Source organism: Microcebus murinus, chromosome 4 (genome assembly GCF_040939455.1).
Source record: "Microcebus murinus isolate Inina chromosome 4, M.murinus_Inina_mat1.0, whole genome shotgun sequence".
In the NCBI taxonomy this organism is placed as follows: domain Eukaryota; kingdom Metazoa; phylum Chordata; class Mammalia; order Primates; family Cheirogaleidae; genus Microcebus; species Microcebus murinus.
Window position 1 is genome coordinate 30587506 of NC_134107.1, and position 22626 is coordinate 30610131.

The 22626-nt window shown below is 46.2% G+C and overlaps 1 protein-coding gene across 3 annotated transcripts in view; it reads left to right on the forward strand.

Moving 5' to 3' along the window:
- Nucleotides 1-22626, forward strand: part of SLC1A2 (solute carrier family 1 member 2) — a 145026-nt gene that overhangs the window by 49160 nt on the left and 73240 nt on the right. The window contains exon 1 of one of the 3 annotated variants that reach the window (XM_020286515.2): nt 2406-2805. The exons of 1 other annotated variant lie outside the window; for it this stretch is intronic. The gene's annotated coding sequence lies outside the window, so the exon portion shown is untranslated. Of the gene's footprint in view, nt 1-2405; nt 2806-22626 lie in introns of those variants that run through there. One more of the 3 variants, XM_012755409.2, reaches the window with a different exon arrangement.

The following is a 22626-nucleotide window of genomic DNA, read 5'->3' on the forward strand; positions in this document are numbered from 1 at the left end:
TGATGAGCTCTCTATTTTGCAAATTGCAAATCTTTAGCCACCCAGAAGTAGAGGTATCTGTGGCCACTCTGCTCTCAGTAGCCGTGTCCTGGGTTCCAGGCAACAGCCTCCCTTCCTGTTGCCAGGCAACAGCCGCCATCTGCCCCCTACTCAGACACGGCGCTCTGGAGAAGCACGAGGCCCAGGCTGGGCCTGGCTAAGGCTGAACTGGTTGTTTTCACTGCACGACACCCAAGAGGTGGTCTTGCTTTCCATGCCTCACCCACACCCCCCGCCACCGCCTCTCCACTTTCCATCCCTTCTCACGTGTTCGTGCCTCACACCTCTCCTTCTCCGGAGGGATGGGAAGCCCCTCCAGCGAGAGGCAGCATGTGATGGTAACACGCACAGGCTCAGGAGTCCCACGTCAAGGGTCTCTCGTTGACCTGCTGTGTGAACTTGGGCAGGTTGCTGAACCTCTCTGTGCCTTCTCCTTGTCTACAAAAAGGAATAATAGTAGTGTCTATTTCATAAGGGAGTTGAACGATTCAAACAAACCAATGTGAAGCACTTAGAGTGTGTGTGGCACATAGTAAGTCTTCATGATGATCAGCCAATATCAATATCCTAAAGTGGTAAATGGCACCACAAGAGGACATAGAGGCTGCAGCCAGGACTTGAATGTAGTCAGGCTGCCAAGACATGAGACTGGAAAATCCAGTCTGCTGTGGATTTGCCATGGGTTCCCATGGCAACGCTCAATAGCAACATTCCTCCAAGGGCTCATAAAGTCAATGGTTATTTTGCCTAAGAAATATTTATGGAATGAATAAATACATAGTCATGATAATAATAATTGTCTCCATGTGTTGCATGCTATAATAGGTTCCAGGCACTTTCACATAAACTGATTGATTTCATATTCACAACAATCCTATGAATTGTAATGACTATCCTCCCATTTTATGAATGAGGTATTTGCGGATCAGAGGTGTTAGGTAGTCTGCCTAAGGTCACACAGCTCACGAGTGGTGGGAGTGGGATTGAAATCTCAGGTGGAGCTCCATTGCATTCTACAGTACACCTTCTTCTGGCATATTTTTCTGTGGTTGCTAGGAACCAGCTGCAAGGCAATCCTTTCCCAGATGTGAAAATTTCAGACTGGGATTGAAATGATCCACAGCGGGGCCAGAGTCCCTTGGTGAAAGAGCCACAGATATGGTGAGGAGTGTGTCGAGGCCATCAAGACCGCAGGATGCGGGGGTCTTACAGGGGCCACACCATGGGGGAGCTCTCCATCAGGCCACCTGTCACACACCTTGGATGTCAGCTGTCTGCAGTGGGTGACAGTTCAGGTTTTCCCCTGGCCCCTTCCCCGCTGTCGCCGGTCCTGGTTGAGAACCGAGGCTCCATTCTCTGTGCTACACTTTGGTCAGACTAATAATTCTATAAGGCAGCCTGAATGCTACCAATCTTCTCACCAGAGTCTTTATTATTCTTCCGTACCATGAGAATAAATCCAATTATGTAGCATAGGCTCAGGGCCATCTATGACCTCACCCCAATTACCCCCTCTTCTTAGCCTAGAGGATCACTGCAATATGGAGATTTGATGCCTGAGTAGGGGTGAGGGGTGTGGAGAGGAGGAAAGGGTGACAAGAACCCTTCTCCAGAAGTCGGAGAGGCCGGCCAGCCTGGACTCTGAGGGCCTCGTACACTGTGTTAGGAGCTTGGTCTTTATGCAGTAGATCGTTGCTTCCAAATTATGTTCTTTGATTACTACTAAATCTATAATATCTATATAGTTCTTATGTAAGAAAAATAAAACAAAAAGTAGTCAGGCTCTGGGTTCCAATAACCTTGGGTATGGCTTGGTTAAATGAAATCGAATAAGTTTCTTTGCTGCAGAACTTCTCAGAGCCTTTAATACACTAATGCACACGACGGGCCTCCAAGGGTAAGCAGCTCTTTCCAATCTTATCTGACTCCCTTCACCTTCAAATCCAGGGGCATTTTGGGGGATTAGTGTTCTGCGAGACTCAGTCTGAGAAATGGTGGTGTTATCCGTGGAAACTATGGAAGGCCATGTGGGGCTGGTGTCCAAACCTATCTCAAAACAGCAAGTTTTCCTTCCATTTTACACTTACTTAGAAAACAAACAGAGGTCCTTCAACGAAATCCAGGAATGAATTAAGGTATAGAACGTTTAGAATTTAGGCACAGACAAAGGATCGGAAGCTGGGACGTCTCCGGGCCTTCAAAGAGGCTGGTTTCTTTCCTTGGCGTTGGGATCTGGAAGTTAAAGACTAAGAACCCCGCTGGGTAGGGCTAAATGTCAATGAGCAAGGCTTGGGGGGGGGGGGGACGGAGTGGCTAATGACTACGATGTTAGGGAAGTGAAGGCAGGTGCCAGGGGAGAATCACCTGGTGACAGAGTGATCTACCTCTCCTGGCTCAGGGGCTTACTAGCGAGCAGCTGGGATCACCCACTGGGAATTCACAAAACCTGAAAAGGAAACAGCCCTGGTTCTTGCGTAAGGAGAGGAAAGGGACATCAAAGGCCAAAGATGATCCTGAGGAGGTCTTTAACTCCTATAATTACGCAACTTCCAAACAAACAAAAAGTGGCCTTGGGCATTCACGTCAAATGACAGCAGTCAATAGGACAGTCTGTGATGTCTTTGACATCAGAACACGGGGTGGGTAAACTTTAAACCCCCGGGAGGCAGGTTTTCCCCTGCAGCGGCGCAGCGGACAGTGATGGGCGACAGAGCGCACCCCAGCACGACGCGGCCCCCGAGGTCCCACAGCCGGCAGAAAGGTCAGGTGGGTTGGAAATCCCGAGTGGGGCCGAGCGGGCTGTGGGGGGCCATGAGAAGGGAGGGATCGCCTTGCATTCCTGGAGAAAGAGGAGAAATGGAAAAGTGGAAAAACGGGATATTATAAAGCACTCAGAAGAGCCGATCTTGGTATTTGGCAAAGACACTCTCTTTTCTTGGGGGGCTGAAGTGACGGGAGCCCCCTTCAGGTCTGCCTTAGCCAGGTAGAGGCTCAGAAAAAGGAGGAATAAGGATTGGGAAAACATAATGTGATTATCAGGAAAAAATAATTAGCTTCTGAAACGTCTTAGGATGGTGAACAAAGCCTGCAGGTCCCTGCAGCCCGTGCCTGGCAGTGAGTGTCTCAGTGAACACTCTCGAAGGAACTAATGAGTGAATCCGTGATGTTCTTCCCTGTCCACATAGAGTCTTCCCCATTTAATGACTGCTTAGATTACATTTAACAAGATACTGAGCGGTGAGTTGGAAAAGCTGTACCTTTTACCAAAATCATGATCTGTGGTTGCATCTTAAAAAGAACTTAAGCACCCAGAAGTCTGTGACGCCGTCCTTAATGATACGTCCCCTGCACTGAGCCGCAGGTTCTTTCTGGAAGTTACAATGTCAGTGTCTTCAGCGGTGACTGTAGAAGAAATAGATCCAGATAAAAATCTTTGGATCCCAGCTCTGTCGTTTGCCTGTTGTGTGATAACTGTATTTCCTCTTGCAAGTGCAGGCTGATGTAAATGATTTTATTAAGGTTTTACTGTTAAGCAGTTTATCCTGCTGCAAAAGTCCTTGGGTCCAAAGATTCAAAAGTGTAAGTGGTGTGTCACTGCTTCCTCTATTTGGTGGGGAAACCAGCAGGCCTGGCTTTGATGGTGAAAAAGGTATTTTCTAATTACTACAAATCCATAAAGTCTTTGATCCAATGTTTTGCTCTGGGACCCTGTTATGTATTTCTTTTCCCACTTGCAATACAGAGTGTGGGTGTTACAAAGACCACCACCTCCCCTTGCTATTTATTCCTTAAAATTACTCTTTCTTTTCCTCCATAATTGGGAAGAAAATAGCTGGTACTTATTTAGCCCTTCAACATACATCTATCTACTCAGTGTTCACAGGGCTCTGGGTACTGTTTTGGGGTTACTGGATTAAATATTGGTCCAGTATTTACTACTCTAGCCTTTCACATGTTAGTTTCCATTTTCAGAAGTCCAAGAAGATAATACAAAATAGGTCAAAAGAAGCAGAAACCGTTGATAGCAGTGACTCTGGTCATTGGTGTCCTTCCATCCTAAGGGTGAAGTCTGTGCTTTCGGCCTTCCCACCAAGAGGGCTGAAGAGCGTGAGCTCACATTGAACAAAGGAGCCCGCCACAAGGGAAAGATTCTTTGAAGCCTTGCATATTATTTTCGGAAATCAAACAAATTTCACACCACGCTCCATTATCTATTTGTTTTTACTTATTTGTTATACTTCTATATAAACATTATGGTGGAAACTGCCATGTTTCTTTGATTCTATCATATGTCATCATTTAGAAGAGTTTCCATTGATTTCATAACAGTGTTTTTTTTTTTTTTTTTTTTGGAGAGAGGACTGCATTGGTTATAAGACACATTCCATTTCCAGAAATGTTAAAACATGGAGAAAATGTATATTTTAGAATCAAGGAAATTCAGTACAATTTCTGGTCTTGGAAGAAGTGTCGTGTTTCTGTTGGGGCTGGGCCTGTCTTCCGGTATCTGTTAGCCCCACGTGGGGTAGAAAAGTGCCTCAGTGTGTGCTGCACAGTCTTAGGCGTGTTGGGTGACAAGGGTGGGAGAGAAGTGTGAGGAATCACCCAGGGCTGGTTCCTTCACCTCTTCTGACTCCTTTCATGGTAGAGTTTCTCCGCCTTGGCACTATTGGCATTTGGGGACAGATAATTCTTTGTTGTGTGGGATCACTAGCAGTGTCCCTGGCACTACCCACTAATAGTGACTTTTCCCTTGTTGTGACAACCAAAAATGTCTCCAGACGTTATGAAATTGCTCGTGGCTCAGAACCACTATGGTAGGGCCAAAGAGAAACAGCTGAAGGAGTAGACCCATGCAGACCTTCTGGCCTCAAGATTTTCTTTTTATTCCAGAAGTTTCTTGTCCCAGTATGCCACCTGTAGGACACCTTTGTCCTTTAGTAACAGATCTATGTTTTGGCCTCTACCTGCGAAATGGCCAGACCTGAGGGTTTCTAAGGACGCTTCTAGGTGTGAAATTGTTCTCAATAGTTGCTAGGATTATAGGATTTTAAAGAACATTGATAATAACCGTAGTCACCATTCTAACACCCTGTCTGTTACCTTCCTTACAGTTTAGTATGTATATTAATATTGCACTAAATGCTATGTTCTTTATTTACATACATCCTTTCAAGGGAGGCTTTGGCTTGTAATCGAAATAGGTGTAAGGAGGAGTCACTAGGAGCCAGGAGGGCAAAAGGCACAAATAATAAGTGTCTAAATATTATCTAACATCTAGTGAAGTAAGTATCAACATGGTCTGGTGATGGTAGAAAGACAACAAGACTTCTTTCTTTTCCGAAGGTCTGGGTCATGTTCACCCTTGCTGTTGGTACATTTGCCAAGGATTATTGAAAGAACTTTTGATCATCTGAGGTGGGAATCAGTCATTTGTCTTTTTAGCTCTGTATTAGACACTTGAATTTATTCATACAGCAAAAATTCATTGAAATTCCTATTGTGTGCATTATGGGTGATTTAGCGATGAGGAAACAAGGTCTCGTTCTGTCTCAGGGAGGGTTCAGTCCAGTGGGAGACAGTGGACATTGGTCAATCACACAGACCAGCGGGGCCATTAGACCTATTCCGTTAGGCCAGGGAGGCTTCCTGGAGGAGGCAATGTTCCATCCACGTTGGAAGGATGAGCAGGAGTCTGCTAGGCAGAGAGCTAAAGTGGAGGCATTGCTTCTGAGCATGCGTATGAACATGGGGGAGCATGGAAACCTGAAGATCAAAGAGACAAGGAGAAAGTCAGTCAGCACATCCTCGTCTGTCTCCAGCAGAAGGTTCCTAAACAGCTGCATTCACTCCACTCTAAATCACCCTTAGCTGCAGGTTGCATTTGCAATTTAACAATAATTTTTCTGATAAAAAGATAAATACCACAGTAGATTATATATTGACTAATATACATCCCAATTTTAGAAATAGTAAAAAAGTTACAAGTCTAATCTTAGAACCAAGAAAATAAGGTATCAAAATTCAAATGTCAGTCTTGAAATGGTCGCTGCTATTGTTATCATCGTTTTTCTTACTGACGCTCCCTTGGCCACCACTACCAGCTGGGATGGTTTCCATTGGCTGTCTCTGCTACCAGGCACCTGCCTCCCACATGTCGATAGGCTCTTGTGCTTCCTGCCCAAACCCCTTCTCTCCCCTCCCCAGCTCCCTCTCCCCAGTCCCCTGGGTTCCCATTGATTTCTCACACAGCACAGTTTAGCCGTGTATGACTTCACTCCCAGATGTCTCAGCCTCAGAGTGAAATGTGTCCATCCAAGCGAATTAGGAAATTAGGGCAGCCCTCTCCCCACGCAGCGCGGCACGCTCCGGGACGGCTCGCAATGCTAGACGGGGGAGAAGATCAGGGGGAGAAACTATGCCACTCTTTGGAGAAGGGAGCCAGGGCCTGGCTGATTCCTCAGGAGGCAGCATTGGAATGGCTTCTAGAAGGGTGGACGTGGCCCTACGCAGGATGAAAATGCCCTCTCTCCTTGAGCTCTGAGGCTCGGCCAAAGCAGGGGTGGCTAAAGAGCTAACCTGCCCCACCTGCCAGCTAGTAGTAGCGCTGACTGCTTCCCAGAGCGTTTGCTAATTAAACTTCCCTCTGCAGAAGGCAGGGCTGGAGAGGGGCCATGGGTGATTCGCTCCCAACACTGACATTCTTCCCTTGCCATCAGGAGCAGGCTTGGAAACCGAGTCATGGGAGGCGGAGGTAGGCATTTGTCACCAGGGCACACAGTGCGTAAGCAGCAAGCAGAAGAAACATGTGCCCGTGAGGTTACTTGTAGACTAAGTAGTTCTTGTCTTTACTCTGAATAGCATATTTTTTTTTAGCAACTTTTTTGTTTCTGATTATAAAGATGGCTTCATTTTTGTTGTAGAAAGTTTGAAACATAAAGGAAAGAATCAATAAAGAAATATAGGCCGGGCGCGGTGGCTCACGCCTGTAATCCTAGCTCTCTGGGAGGCCGAGGTGGGCGGATCGTTTGAGCTCAGGAGTTCGAAACCAACCTGAGCAAGAGCGAGACCACGTCTCTACTATAAATAGAAAGAAATTAATTGGCCAACTAATATATATAGAAAAAATTAGCTGGGCATGGTGGCGCATGCCTGTAGTCCCAGCTACTCGGGAGGCTGAGGCAGAAGGATTGCTTGAGCCCAGGAGTTTGAGGTTGCTGTGAGCTATGCTGATGCCACGGCACTCACTCTAGCCTGGACAACAAAGTGAGACTCTGTCTCAAAAAAAAAAAAAAAAAAAAAAAGAAATATAAACCACCCTTCATCTTACCATTCACAGACAGCCACTGGGAACATTTTGTGGTGTCTTTTTTTTTTTTATTCTTGATTCAATGTGCAATTTTTATAGAATATAGGTAGTTTTTCATCTTGCCTTTTAAATGCACACACAATATAATATATTAATATAATATATTATATATTATATTACATATAATATTATATATTATATTATTATCCTAATTATATTGTATCTGATAGGATCATTAAATATTACTTGGAAACCTGACTGACTGTTTTTGAGCTCACGAACCCCTCAGTGCCAGGGCTGAGTGGGGTGACACGGCCAAGAGAACACATGCCCGTGTCAGTAGGAAAATACTCTGGTCCGCGGTGTTCCTCAGACAGACTGCACAGTCCCAGGAGAAATCAGCGCACTGTCTGGGAGAGGAGAGATGTGCTGTGTCATTCTAGCAGGCGGAGAAGCAGTGGGAGGCTCCCTGGGGAAAGCATCATGCAGAGAGTAGAATATGGTTTGTGAGTGTTCCTGGTTTTGATTCTGTCTCTGGCACTAACTAGTTATCTGGTGGTGATTAACCTACCTAAGCCTCTAAGCCTCAGGTTTCTCATCTATGAAGTGGGACTCATAATATTATCTATTTCACTGGGTGATTGGAGGATAGTACCTGACTTGGAGTAAGTACTCAATGAAGGTCGGCTATCATTAGTATATTATTAATATTAATCTCTCCAGAGAAGACTGGGTCAGCTGATCCCATTAAATGAGGATAGTGGGTAGATGGGTTCACTGTTTAAGATAGTGTTTGAAAGGAAGTAAAACTGTTGGTGGGTTTTAGTATAGTCTTTCAGAGAGGAGGTGCTTTTAAGGGTTGGGGGGATCAAAAGAATGGAATCTTAAGGCTCCTTCCATGATGTTTCCTGGTCATGATTTGGGGGTATGTCAGGGCCTGGTAGGAGGTCACACACCCAAAGGTCTGGGTCCAGACCAGAGAGAGTTCCCAGTCAGGCTTGATTGGGCTGCTAGGCGTCTTTGAAGAATTCAGCAAAAGGTTTGTTTTATCAGCCAAGCATTTTTAGAGTCCTAAATCTAAAATCTGGGACAAACTCTTGTCTTGGTGTATATTTCTGGAAGGAAACCCAGGCGCCTAGGGTTGAATCTGGCTAAGATCAGGAGCTTGGAAATAGCATAAGGTGGTCAAAGAGACCTGGGTTTGGATCCCAGCTCTGTACTTTCTTAGCTATATGACCTTAGGCAAGAGTCTCAATCTCAGCCTCTCTTTACCTTCTCGCTTGATCTGGGCTAAACATTTGTACCCTTTGAGTTATTGTGAGGATTAAAAGAGAGAAAGTCTATGATGTGCCTGACTCAATATAGATACTCAATAAACATTGAAATCATCTTCCACCCGCTACATTCTGCAAGGTAAAACAAGGCAGAATAAGAATGTCTAGGTTTCTCCACCTGTAAGTAAGTAACTGGAACAAGAAGAATTAAAGACAGAACCTCACTTAGCCTCTAGGGTCTGGGAGATGCCCTCGTGTTGTTTGACAGTCTGAACTTCCTAAAGACCAGTAGTGGGCCTCCAGCATTTCCTGGTACATCTTAGCAGATATCTATTGCATGTGCAACGTGTGCCAGGCACTGACCGTACTGAGCCCTGTGCATGGGTGATCAGTGCCTTCATTTCATAGAGGAGAAAAATTGAGGCTCAGGGACATTAAGAAACTCACCCACAGTTTCTTCGCTGTTAAGTGGTGGAGCTGGGATTTGTACCCAGGTCTCTTTGACTCTGAGGCCATGTTAACAACTACTCCACCTATATGGGCCTCTAACCATATAGAGTGTAGGTCTTCAGCTAAGTACAAAACAGATGAGGATGGCCTTTTCAGCTGCTAAGTTGTAACCCCCTGAGCCCAAAGACTGTCTGTTGCCCCCATCCCTCTCCCCTCCTAGGCTCGCAGCAAATGGGAAGCGCTGGCAGCTCGTAGGGGGGAATCTAACCGTCTGGGTGAGGCTGTCTGTACAACACAGACGTCCTGGGAGGAGTAAGCACTGATTCCTCAGAACCTGAGCTCATTAGATGCTTATCTTTGATACGGGAAAGACCAGGACTTTCTCAGATCCCGGGCGGCTGCCTGCAGCGACAGGCACTGAGCGTCTGGAGAGGAAGGCCGATCCCTGCCTTTATTGATCACACAGGGAAGGGAGTAGCCGGCAGGGGGAGGGGAGCTGGCATGAGGAAGGCTCTCAAGCCTTCATAAGGAGAAAACATCTGGATTACGGGTTCCCAGGCCCTGGGCATTTGCGGGACAGGGTTCAGAGGGTCTGAAGGCCACGTAAGGAATCCATGCCTCTAAGGATGCACAGAACGTGGCCACTGAAGCTGCCATTTCCTTTTATTGATGGTTCCCTGGCTTTTGATTCCTTTTGCACTTGTGATTCCTTCGTGGTTCTCTGTTTTGATTTGGGCTTGGTCTTCGTCTTCACTTTCATCTGTGTGGCCCATACCTCAGTTCAGGTCTTGCGCTTCCCTGCCTGGGTGCCTGCCGGTCCCCCATGCCTCGTCCGGCTCCCTGTCTCCTCCCTGCTGCTCCCAGATCAACTTTCCACGGGGGCCACCGTCTCTGAACCTTTCCCATCTGCCTGCGAGCTTCTCTCTCTCTCCTCTGCCTGATGTAGCCTCAGCCCTTCCTCTCCTGCTAGTCTGCCTGTGGGCTACCAAACTCAGCCACGTCCTTCTCCTCCGTGACTCTGTTCCAGACTATTCCAGCAATTTCTTTGTTGTCTTAGTTCCAGGAGCACTGATGCATGCCTGCATCGGTTCCTTCAGCAGTTTGTCATGTGCTTCCTCCTGTCCTTTCTCAGGGCGTTTCCCCTCTTAGACTATAAGACAGGCTTCTTGCCTGTCTGCTTTCCTCCCCATCTGTGTCAGGAGCTCTTTAAACTTAATGTTTCTGTCTTATTTATTGAGTATCCACTACCTGCAAGCACCCTATTGAGGGTTTAGGGACAAAAAATAGGAATTATTGGGCTTATGCATCAATAAATATTAATACTTGAGGTGAGCCCCCCAGAAATGTGTGCCCATTGCCCCAACCCGATTCTAGACAGTTTTTTTCACCAACACTTGGGGGGGCCAAGCAGGCATGCCTGGGTGTTTGCATTCCACACGTCTCTCATGTAAAACAGATGCCCCAGGAACGCGCTGGGATAGCCCCATTCACAGGTTATTCCCGGTGTGGTCCTGCGCATCCATGCAGGGCTCCTTAGCTGTGTCCGTTAGTACCAGCCCCTCCAGCGGAGCAAACAGGGGGTCTGTCTCTGGGGTGGGCACTTCCCGTGATCAAGATCTGCCCGAGTTCAACCCAGGTGGAGCCGAGACCTGTCACTGGAAATTCAGACCCAGACAAAGTCAAAATGGGGCACTGGCTTCAGACAAAGAGGCCCTTTCTGCCACCCCTGTGTTCCTAAAGCTCACAGAAACCAGCTTCTTTGTCCTCAGGAACAAATGAGTTTGATCATTCATTTAACAAACATTTGCCAAGCACATTGATCTCTGTCTCCCCAGTGCCTACCTGGCACAGGGCGTGGCACAAACATAAATATGACAGTCTATGTTTTAAATGAGCCCACATCTTGGAAATACATTGAACAGAAATTACTAAAGCAAGGATGGCAAATATGGGCACATACATGGCCACTCCTTAGTTTTGTGTCCATGGAAGATACTGTTAATTGTAGAACTCATTCACATTGACTCTGGATTCAAGTGAGGAATCAGCCTCAGAATCCTTCTCAACACATTGCACCAGCAGCCACTATTATGGAATTGCATTTTGCCCGTGAAATGAAATCCGCTTTGGAATCCACTTTTGTCCTTAAAGTGGCCCCAAAATGGCTGAGATAGAAGGAAGGATGCTCAAAACCGCTAGTATATTGAGTTGTCGTGTCTGTCCAGTGCAGTCTGGGAGACTCTGTTAGTGGGAGTGTTCAAAAGTAACGCTGTTCTTGGGGGAACCCTGTATGATCGCCCCCTAGGACACTGCCATGCCTCTGCCCTCCCCCGTGGCCCCTTGCTGTCTGCCTCTTATGGATTCTCCTTCCACAGCTCAGAGGTAGCTGTCTTGCAGGGTACAGTTCTCACCCTTCCTGAGGTCTTTTTTTCTTGCCTAGTCTCCCTAGAGCTAATCTCTTCCCTCAGCTTTTTACTAGCGCCCAAATCTATATCATCAGAAAGGTCTTCTTCCCAAGTCCAGACTCCTTCCTTTGGCATGGAAGCACTTCCACCATCTGACCCTATTTGTCCCTCCTATTTGTCTCCTCCCCAGCCCCGGCTCCTTGACCGCACAGTTTCTTCTGTTGAGCACCTGGTCTTCATCCATCCTGGGCCCTAGTTGTATAGCACCAATCGGGGTCCTCGTCCCATGCTTTGGCACGTGCCCCTCTGCTCTGTGTGGTCGGTCACATCCAGCCTGCGAGTCTCAGCTTCACTGTCACTTCACTGAGAAAGCCCTTTCAGACTTCTTTGTGATTTCAGAAGAGAACATGTGCGGCAAGCTTTCAGTCACTCAACAAACAATTGCCGCGTGCCTCCCTGAATCCTCAGTGCCCACGGAGTGACCCTGCCCTCGGGGAGCTTGCAGTCTGCCCATATTGCTGTCATCAGTTGCTCTTGTTTCTATGGCATGTGTGCCGGGAGACACACCCCTTGTGGTCAAGGGCTGGGTCCTAGTCCTTGCATCCCCTCCATCCTGTGCACATGCCAGGTGCTCAGCATGTCCTGAGTCGACTGAAAGGTGGCTTCTTCCCCTGCCTTGTTTGCTGTCCACTCTCTTGAGTAGGGGGTTCTCTGGGAAGCTCATGAAGGGCTGGAGAGCTGGCAGGGGAAGGCACAGCCCATGGAAACTAAGGGAGGGGCCATGTCCCTTCTCTGTGCTGGACCTCAGAGCAGTGGGAGCTGGGGTGGAAATGGATGTCTCAAATGGAGGCATTCGTGGCCAAGATGCATGAAGAACATGGGTCTGGGTTCCAGTTTGCACCTCTTGTGCTTAATAACTTTGAGACCTTGAGCAAGTTGCTTATTTTCTCTGTGCCTTGATGTTCTCATCTACAAAATGGGTCTTCAGATAATTCAAACAATCCTATAGAGAGGCTGTGAGGTTTAAATGAGTTTAAATGAATATAAAACATTTCAAATAATTCTTGGCATAAGCTTTGGCCGTTACTTAGATTTTCCTGGCAATGGGATTTCCTGGTGATTTTCACTTTCATTTTTATATCTTTCTGTCACAAAATGCATATTATTTAGGTAATCTGAAAAACATACAGTAAAACTATTTCTTTTGGTGTTTTTTGTTTAAAAGACAAGGCAAGAGCGTCTAGTGGGTAAGAGGATCATAGTGAACCCTGCTAGCCTCTGCCCCTTGCCCAGTGTGGGTATTTCATGGAGTGCTCGGTGCGGGGAGGTAGCCTTTAGCTCTCTGTCCCACGGCTGTCCTTGTTGCTGGTCCCCTGCCAGTTCCAACGTCAGACTGCTCACAGTGGAGGCGCCAGCCATCCTGGATGGTGCCACGATTGGCGCCCAGGGAGTGGGGAACAGGGAATGAAATCATCCAGCAGTTTCTCTGCAAAGAGGACGCGATGGTTCGACAGTGCAGTAGCAGGCGCACGGCCGGAGTTTCCCAGGATTTAGCAGAAAATTCTGAGAGCTGGAAGGCACCTTACAGAGCCCGGGGGGAGAGAAAGGAAGGAGGACAAGTTTGCAAAAGCAGGAGCAAAGCCCACACATTTTATGAAGTGTTTTATGGTGGAGCTGCAATTGGAGCCCTGGTACTTAGCAAGAGTTATTAGGTGTGATGGTCTTAACACTGAGAGTCCTGGGGCGGCACGTGGGAGGCTGGCACGAGACACAGGCTGAGCGTCCTGGGGTGGGTTGCTTGGACTAGGCGTGCTGCTTAAATCAGCTTATTGATTGTTTTAAAAATGACTATTATTAGTTTTTTACCCTTGGGTCATTCAAAACTCTACTTAAAGACAAACCAAAAACAGTTGTCGGTTACTTGCTCTCTGTTCGACACTCAGCTAAGCCTAACTGAATGGTCCGATTCTCTTACTACCTTCTGGAGACTAAAGGCATCTTCCAACTCAGGACCCAGTGGAATCCGATGCGATCAGGGTGCTCAGGACTCCGGAAGCCCTTCCTGCTACAGAGGACAGTGTGAGCAGGCTGCAGATTGTGCCCTTCGTTCATTTCTCAGTCCCTCAAGCTCTTAGAAATTCAGAACCAGCACATTGGCTGAAAAAAAGAGTTTGGCCTCCTTTTTGTCTTTCTTTCACCCCATGAGGGATGGCAGCCAGGACTCAGCCTTTTGGAGCCACAGTGCCATGCCAGAAGCAACAGATGCTTGGAGTAGAACAGAGGATCTTAACCAGGGGCCATGGGTACAGGTCTTGAGGGGGCTGTGATTGTAAGGGAAACTTCTCTGTGTGCATATGCAAGGGAGAATCCCTTTATCCCATCAAGCATGCACGCACAGAATTTGCCTGTGCACTTACTACTAGTGAGGAGCTCCTCCTTGCTGTTTCTAAAACTCATCACACTTGCTCCTGCCTCAGGGCGTTTGCACTTGCTGTTCCCTCTCTAAGGGTGCTTTCCCCCAAGATCCCACATGGTCACCCTACTTTCTTCAAGTCACTGAGTATGTCATCTCCTGACCACCTTATCTTAAATATCCCCTGTCACTCTCTGTCACAGTCACCAGTACCTGGCTTAATTGTTCTTTATGGCACGTCTTCCCATATGGCTTTAATTATTTGTTATCTCCCTGCTGCAGTATGTGAGCCTCTGTGGTGTTTGTGGTTATCTCTGTTGCATATAGAACGGTGCCAAGTCTGGAGTAGATGTATATTAATAACTTTGATCATATTGGGTTCTCTGATAATAAAAAAAATTTTAATGATGGCCAAAGAGGATCTGAGTTCTCAGTGGGGTCACCTCTCAGCCATGCACCTTGGATCCCAAACATTTCATCTGCTGTGAAATGATCACCTGGGCCCTGCAGCAGATGTTTTAGGCAGAAGCTTTTGAAGGATTTCACAAAGCTTCTGCATCTATTATTAATTTCATCAATCCTTGAATACGCCAGATGTGTGTGTGTGTGTATAAAAATGGAGGGGCCATTTTTACAATAATATCCTTGTGCACAGATATTATGATTATTCTGGTGCACAGATAATGGGTTATTCCCATTTGAAGATGGGGATCCTAACACTACTGATGCACTAATGCGGTTTTTATGACCTGCCTGAAGCCTCATGATGTGTCAGAGCAGGACAGCGATAGAAGTCCCGCATGCAAACTGCAGCGCCACTGTAGAATCATTATTGTCTCCCGGTAACATACCGCTGGTTTGCTTCTTGAACTGGTCACTGCTTTGTTTGCTGACTTCCCAGGATTATGCTTACAGAATTTCCTTCTGGCCTTAGCCTCCACGCCGTAATCCGAGAGGGCACGTTGGGGGAATAAGAGGGCCTTTATGTAACTTGTTACGTAAGAGTCCAGAGATGCCGCGTCTCGCCTGGGTGTCTGCAGGGTTTTCCTAGAAAGTTCATTTTGATGGAGTTTTATGTTGTCTCTTTCAGCCAGTGAATTCTTTCAAAAGCATCCCCTTACTTCTGAGATGGCCAAAGGGAAGGAAGGAAACAGGACAGTCCTGACTGTGACTCTGTAGCAGGCACTTAGCAGAAGTTCTTGCATCTAATTTACTCTTTTCTATGATCTTCTTTTCTTGTGTGAATAAGGAAACTGAGGCTCTTGAGGATTAAAGTGAATTGCTTAGGATTGTACAGCTAGAAAGTAGTGGAACTGGGCTTTAAAGCCAGATGTAGGTTCTTTCTACAGAAGGGGTGTGTGTGTGTGTGTGTGTGTGTGTGTGTGTGTGTGTCTGTCTGTCTGTCTGTCTCTAGGTGGGGGGAGCATGGAATGGTTCAGAATCGTGCTAGGCAGCTCTGTTTCATGTCCCATTCTTTTGAAGTCTTAAACTTGGTCCACGGACTGTAATAAAGCAGATGGGGGCTCAGACCATTCCGATGACTGAGTATCGTGGAGGCCAGGCTGAGGCCAGCTCTTTGATTTCCATGCCCAGGATGCCCCATCCTGGCCCCAGCTGTGCCTAGACGGGCTGGAGGCCTTCGTGGCTGGTACTTTGGATGTCCTTCTGCCACCTTTTGCCCTTTACCTCTGACTTGGCACTGAGCTGGGTCAGACCCTAAAGAAACAGGTCCTATGTAATCCGCTTGCCAGGCAAGAGCTGGGTCCCGTGGCTCCTTCTGTCTGCTCAAGGAACTGACACATGAGCTGGGAGCTCATGTCAACGTGACCGTCTGCCATGGCCGATATGACAAAGCCTCAAAGGAAGAGGCTTTACCAGAAAGCCCAAGGAAATGGGGTTCTGGCCATTTGACCTTTAGGGTCATCAAGAGACGAAACCAAGAGGGGTTTGTCATGAAATATATTTTTTGGCAGTTTCCTCTTATTTTTAATCCTGACATCGAAAAAGTAATAAAAGCAGATTGCAAAACATTCAAACAGTGCTAAAGGGTATGCAATGATCAGTGAGTCACCGTCATTTGAAATACCCATTTACTCACTCTCCTCAGAGACCGCCACTATTAACAGTATTCTGTGAACCCTCCAGAAATATTATTCGTAATCTTTGCATATACAGTTATATGTGTATATATTTGTGTTTATCTATCTTCTGTCTATATAATGCTCCATCCATCTACCCATCTAGCTTATGCTTAACTCTTTTGGTTGAAAATCATTCACAACTGCTTGAATTCACTCTCTTGTCCTGGCGTGGTGTGCTGAGACCCGTGCACCCCTGACAGAGGGTCTTGTGAGTCCTCGGGATGCCTGTCTGAGAGCCAGCCCTCGTTACGAAGTTCTCCAGCCAGCGCAGGTGTAGCATTGAGCCACACACCAACCAGAGACAAGAGTATGGCCTTGTTTCCATACCCTGCACTGTGTGTCTCCCCCTGCAGTCTGTCCTTCTCTTTAAAGCAAAATATGAGACGATGCCCTGTGAGACGGGCGGTTCCAGTTAGCTGTGATTTCGTGGAATCTGTGCTTCGGCGCCCTAACGCATTCCTTGACGGAGAAGCGTCCTGACTCACAATCTTGCTCCCCGCGCTGAGACGCCCGATAACATACGCTGCTTGCTGATATCCCAACAGAGGGAGGTCAGTTTTCTCCCCAGCAGAAAATTTTTGCCAGTTGAATGGCAAGAATGTGGGGCTGAGAAATGGCTAAGACACCACCCTTTATTATAACTTCCCCCGAATTACCACGTGAGCAGCTAGCGCTGTACTGGGCCTCGTCATGGGACAGTCACAAGTAGAAAACAGGATGATCCCCACAGAACCACCCTCTGGAGAGCAGCGATGAGGTTTGGAAGGCTCCATCTTCTAAGACGGGAAAACAGCTGTGGGTTAGGACTAGCTGTGTGACGTTGAGCAGGTATGTCTTAATGGGGAAAGTAATCATGTCTATTTCAAAGGATTGTTTTGTTTTAGTTGCAAGAGACAGAAGCATAACTTACTCTGACTTAAGAAAACAGGAGAATGTATCGGTTTATTAGCCGAAAAGTCCAGAGGTCGCTTCAGGCATAGCTGGATCCAGAGGCTAAGATCTTATCATCGGGACTCATTCTCCGTGTCTTTTTGTCTTCAAACACAGGCAGGTCACTTCCATGCAGGCTCCTGGCAGCTCTGGACACATCCTAGTAGCTCAGAAACCTCAATAAGAAACAGCTTCTCCTTCCCACTTTTTCTAGCAAAAGTCTTAAGACTCAATGTCACTGGACCAACTGGGTCCACAGGCCCACCCACAAATCCCTGTGGTCATGGGGCTGGATTCACCAGGCTTGAGATGGGCAGTGGGTCAGCTCCCCCAACCCAAGAGACAGAATTGAGAAGGGGGCTGTGCCCCAAGGGAGAGTCAAGAGGCTTGAACCAAAAGAGTAGGAAGCAGACACCAGCCCGGGAAAAGCAACAGATTTGCTCTGTAAGGTCTAAGTGATGGGGGTGGGGGTGGGGTTTATTTTGTAAAAGGCCAAATAACAAATATTTTAGGGTTTCTATTGGAACTACTCAACTCTGTTCTTGGAGTGCAAAAACAGCCACAGACAATAGCTTAACAATAGGCTTGGCTGTGTTCTAATAAAACTTTGCTTACAAAAACAGGCAATGGCCCATGGCTGTGGGTTGCTGACTCCTGGTCTATGCAGAGCCTACAATCTTCTTGTCCCACATATGCTAGAGGCCTCAAAAAATCAGATCTGGCATATACAAAGTACTTAACAAATGCTGGCTATTATTATTATTGTTATTATTGTTTATGCTGTAAGTAAAGATAATAATGATAATATTGATGGTAATTATAATAACACTAATTGGATAATGAATTGTGAGTCATATGTCAGCAGCGTATTCTAGAATTGTTTCTACAGTGTTGGTGGAGTGTCCATTCCATATACTCTTAGAGCTAGAGGGCACTGCAAAAGTATCCAACTCAAATATCTTATTTTATAGGTAAATTCTAGGTGGAGATAAGAACAGCACATGCACAAGCTCACATAGCAAGCTGCGGCAGTTTTGGAGTTTGCAGGTGTTTCCTCTACCCCTTCTGCAACTTGAATGACTCTATAGGTGTGGTATGCCTAGTACATTTGGGCATACAGGTATAGTCAGGTATCTATCATTGATTTTTGAATCGACACTGGGTAGTGTGGTGATAGTATTGGTTAAGATTCTTGGCATGTTCTTGAGCCCGTGGAAGGGCCTGATTTGGGACTTGCATGTGTTACATGACTCATGAGAACTCCCTGCTGCTGAGATGACTCAGATGTCTGTTTTACACGAAGATTACCAAACACCTCTCGCTAGTTTGAAAACAGTGAGTAAAGTGAATGGTTACTCATTGGCTTTCTGACTACCCTCTTTGTCACTATTTCTGTTGGCCTAGCATGCTGGCAGCCACTTAGACAGTGAGCCTTCAGTTTGGCTGCATGCTGGTGAGAGGATTCCCCTCCAAACCCCCATCAACCTAAGTCAAGAGAGGCCTGTGGGCACTTTTGTCTACACTCAGTGTGGATCCATTCACTCAATTCTTTATGACTCTGGCAAAACCCTCCCAGGATTTTGGTTAACCAGCAGCTCTGCACTGATCCAGGAGGTGGATATTTGGAACCACAACTCTTTAGCTCTTTGTTTTTCTTTTTCCGAATTTATTTTCAACTGTCATCACTCAGGGTCATATACATAAATCAATGCAATGAAATGTTTTCACGAATCAAAAACAAGTCACAGAATCTTCTGATCTCAAGTACTACAGAGAGCTCAGAAAATAGAATGAAAAATTTGGGGTTTGTTTTCACTGTTCCTCTAAGCCAAGGGTCAGCAAACTTTTTTTGTAATTCCTGTATAGTAAATATTTTAGGTTTTGTGGGCCACAGGGTGGGCCATGATTTGGCAACCCCTGCTGTAAGCTCTAGTAAATTGTAAATACAAGACCAAAGGATGGCACATTTGAATTGGCTGCCCAGTTATTGCATATAGTCTTCAAAATCTGGCGTTGGGCAGATGTAGGTTTAGCTCTGTGGTTCTACTGCTTACTAGGGGATTTTAGGCACATGAGTTCCCTTAGTTCCTTGTCTGTACAATGGGGATAAAATAGTACTCTACCCATTCCTCCTTTGCCCCCACCTGCCCATAGGGTTGTTGTGAGGATTAAGCAAAGGAAATCACTTACCCCAGAGCTGATATCTCTGTAAATGATGATAATAATATTATCATAACCAATACTCTTACTGATATCCAAGCCCATTGGGCAAAAGCAACCATTCAAGAGCATAATACAGTTGATGAATTGACCAGATTACCTTCAAAGGGGCCTAGGTGGAGACCATGAAGAAATCTTTTTTCAGCATCTTTTTATGGGAGAAAGTCTGAACAGGCTGGACTGGATTTTGCTTTGCGTTGTTGCCAGAATCCTGATACTAACTCACGGCAGACTGTCTTCCTTTCTTCAACAAATGAGACCTCACATCAGGAAGAAGAAAAATCTCAAATTAAAAATCCATGTCTGAACATTTTCTTCAGGTACAGAGTTAAGCTACATGGCACGCCCAGTGTCGGGGGCCTCATTGTGGTCTGAGAACCAGTGGCGAGGGGCGATTCCAGGCCAGAGAGCACTAGGACCTTGCAATTTAGCTCCCAGCATCTTCCTTGTGCTGCCCTTGATTGAGCAACTGCTGTTGCTGTGGCTGAAGTTCGAAAGAATTTGGCCCGAAGCTGCCTATATGCCCAACATCTTGGAGGAATTTTGCTTTCATTAAGCAAGTTTTATGGGTATTTAGAAAGAATCAGCAGGTATGAGGTTGGGGTTGGGTGTGTTGGTGAAATTGGACAATGAGAACACACACACACACACACACTATTTGGGACAATTGAAGGTCACATCTATGATGCAGTAACTAGAGGAACATCTGAGAATGTTATTCTCATCTTAAAGTTCCAGGCTCTTGCAGCTGCCACATTGTAGTGAAACGAGATTGGGTTTGGCTGAAGACAGACCAGGGCGTGCTTGGTCCCAGCTCTATTCTTTCCCAGCTATTTGACAATGAGCAAGTTACTTAACTTTGCTTCCTCATCTGTAAAATGACTAACAGTGACTTCTCACACTGTCCAAAATGTCTGTCTTAAGAGATGCTCCAAAAAAGTCCGTCCAGCCAGACTCTATGGCCCGTGAGCACAACTCATGAAATGTGCACATCCTACACCCCACCCCACGCCAGTGTAGACTTGTAAAGAAAAGGCTGACATCATGTCTCAACATTTTAGCACATACTGAGTCATTACTCCTGTGAGTTCTAATCTTGGGGCCGTTGATAATGAGGAGAAATGCAGAGAAAATGATGAAACCCTCTTCCAGCCCCTGTAATCTGCCGGTCTGTCATTGGTTATTCTTCATGCACCACCTCTGCCTGCTCTCAGGAAGGTGAGATCACAGGTCGCTTGCTTCTGTCTTCACACTTGTCCCCAGGGAACCTCTGCTAGTAGTTGTAAATTATGTGACATCTTTTATAACAACAATGTGATTCACTCTGTTAAGCCATTCCATACCTATGTTGTAGCCTGGTGAATAAATTACTCATTTCTTGTTTGGGGATTTTACCTAAGCATACAGACAAAGCTCCCACCTGTACATCAATGGGACCAAATGGGATAGGGACTGCTAACTTCTCAGGAGCCAGCCAGGTACACACCTGACATCAGGAGATAGTTTGTTTTCCTCTTAACACTTCCTTTAAAAAAATAGCAGTACAGGCATGATGGTAAATGGTAATTGACACTTGGCATTGGTGTTAAGGAGGCAATAAGGACTGGTGGGGACTGTGGCAGACAGGAAAATCCATGCCTGTCTGAAGGATAATCACTTCTCGGTTCTAGCTGATTATTGTCATTTAGGAATCCGGGTTCCAGGATAGTTGTATTTTCTAGTACATAAGAGAAAGGTGAAATCCGAATTTTGATGGGAAATACACCATTGTTAAATGATTGAAATTTAAAAAGCAACAGCAACAACCCTGTACTATCCTCAAGTTCATAAGCACTTATATAGATTGAAGGGGAGAACTGTGTGGAGAGGGAAGAAGTTGGGGGAAAATGTTAGTGTGGAATAACACCCCCAAATTGCATATTATTGTGACACTCTCCAAGTAAAAACTACTTGCCTATTTTATTCAGGTTTTATCCTGTTCCTTATATTCTACTTACTAAGGCAGGAAAGTGGACAAACACCTTGAGTACCTTTCAGTAACAAGGTTGAAACAAAGAGCAATTGATGTTTAGTTAAGAAAAAGTTTGATGATTAACAGCTTTCTGGAATTTATCAGTGGAAATGAAAAGGTTTTGTAATTAATTTCCAACTCTTTATCATTAACATTGTTAAAGTTACTATTTATTAAGTTTAGCAATAAAGTAAAGGAATCCTTACCTAAAAAGGGTGAATACATTCTGTGACTTCTCTCCATTATTTTTAGTATAACAACATAGGAAAGTGTTTCATGTTTTTTTAGCAGCCGAGAAAGAGACCTGTTTGGGGAGTGAATATTTGATAAACTGTGAGGATGGGAGGTGAGGCCCACCCCAGGGAATGTGGTTGAGGAACAATAGCTTGCAGCGGATTGACAAGCCCTTGGGTTTGTGTTTAGCTCAACAGACTGAGGAGTTAAGGGTGAGGAATGAAGTAAAAGAGACAGAGGAGAGATATTCAGGGGAGTGTGGAGAAGAAGAACAAAGTTGCTTAAAACGAACTTTTATTGCATGCTCCCTGGGTGGTCTGTGGTGCCAATCTCTTCCCTTTCCCCCATAAAGCACAATATCCATTTCTCAGTAATGCAGTGTGGAGTTGGATCTTTCTCAAGTAAGGAACAAGGGCCTGAGTGTGTGCTGCATGTGGCCTCGGGGCAGACGGGGAGAGAGTGGGTGGAGGGAGAAGGCGAAAAAGCCTGTCTCTTCTGTGCTAACCCAACGCCCAAGGAGGTATTTGAGTCCAGAAATCTCATCTGGACTTCTCTGTAGATCTTCTTCAACCCCTGTTACTGTATTTTGCCCCAGCACTTAATTCAATCTACCAGTTTGTACCGAACACTAGCAGGTGCCTGGTGTGGTGTGTGCCACTAGGACTCAAGCCAAGGCAGGACATGATCCTTGCTTGGACGTCACGATTTAAAAGTCAACCAGATGAGTCACTGACTCAGGAAGAAACCATGCTCAGCAATAGATTTAACATCTTCCACGTTGAGCAGGAACTCGCCTTTCTTCCCAGGCACTGGGGGTGGAGAGCTTTTACCTCGGTTGCTGAGGAGTCGAGAGGTGTAGATGATCCAGCAGCCAGTGTCCCGCACCGTTACCACTTCCGGGCTGTCGAGGAGACGTGGAGCTGCTGGAAGGACTCCAGGAAGTACATAAAAGTCAAGTCATGGCCACTCGTGGTCATTAGAAGCCACAGTTGCTTTTGGCAAGGTCACTGGACGTTAGCCGGACTTCTGGTGCACTGCAGGCTAAGGAGTTCCATAATCCCATCCCTGTGCTTTGTTTAGGGTTCCATGTCTGTAGGAGGAGCCTCTTACCCAGCGCTCAAGCTGAGAAGTCACCTGCTGCCAGTCACCTCCCGGATCCTGCAGGCTGGGATCCCTGTAGTACCTCCACTCTCAGAAATT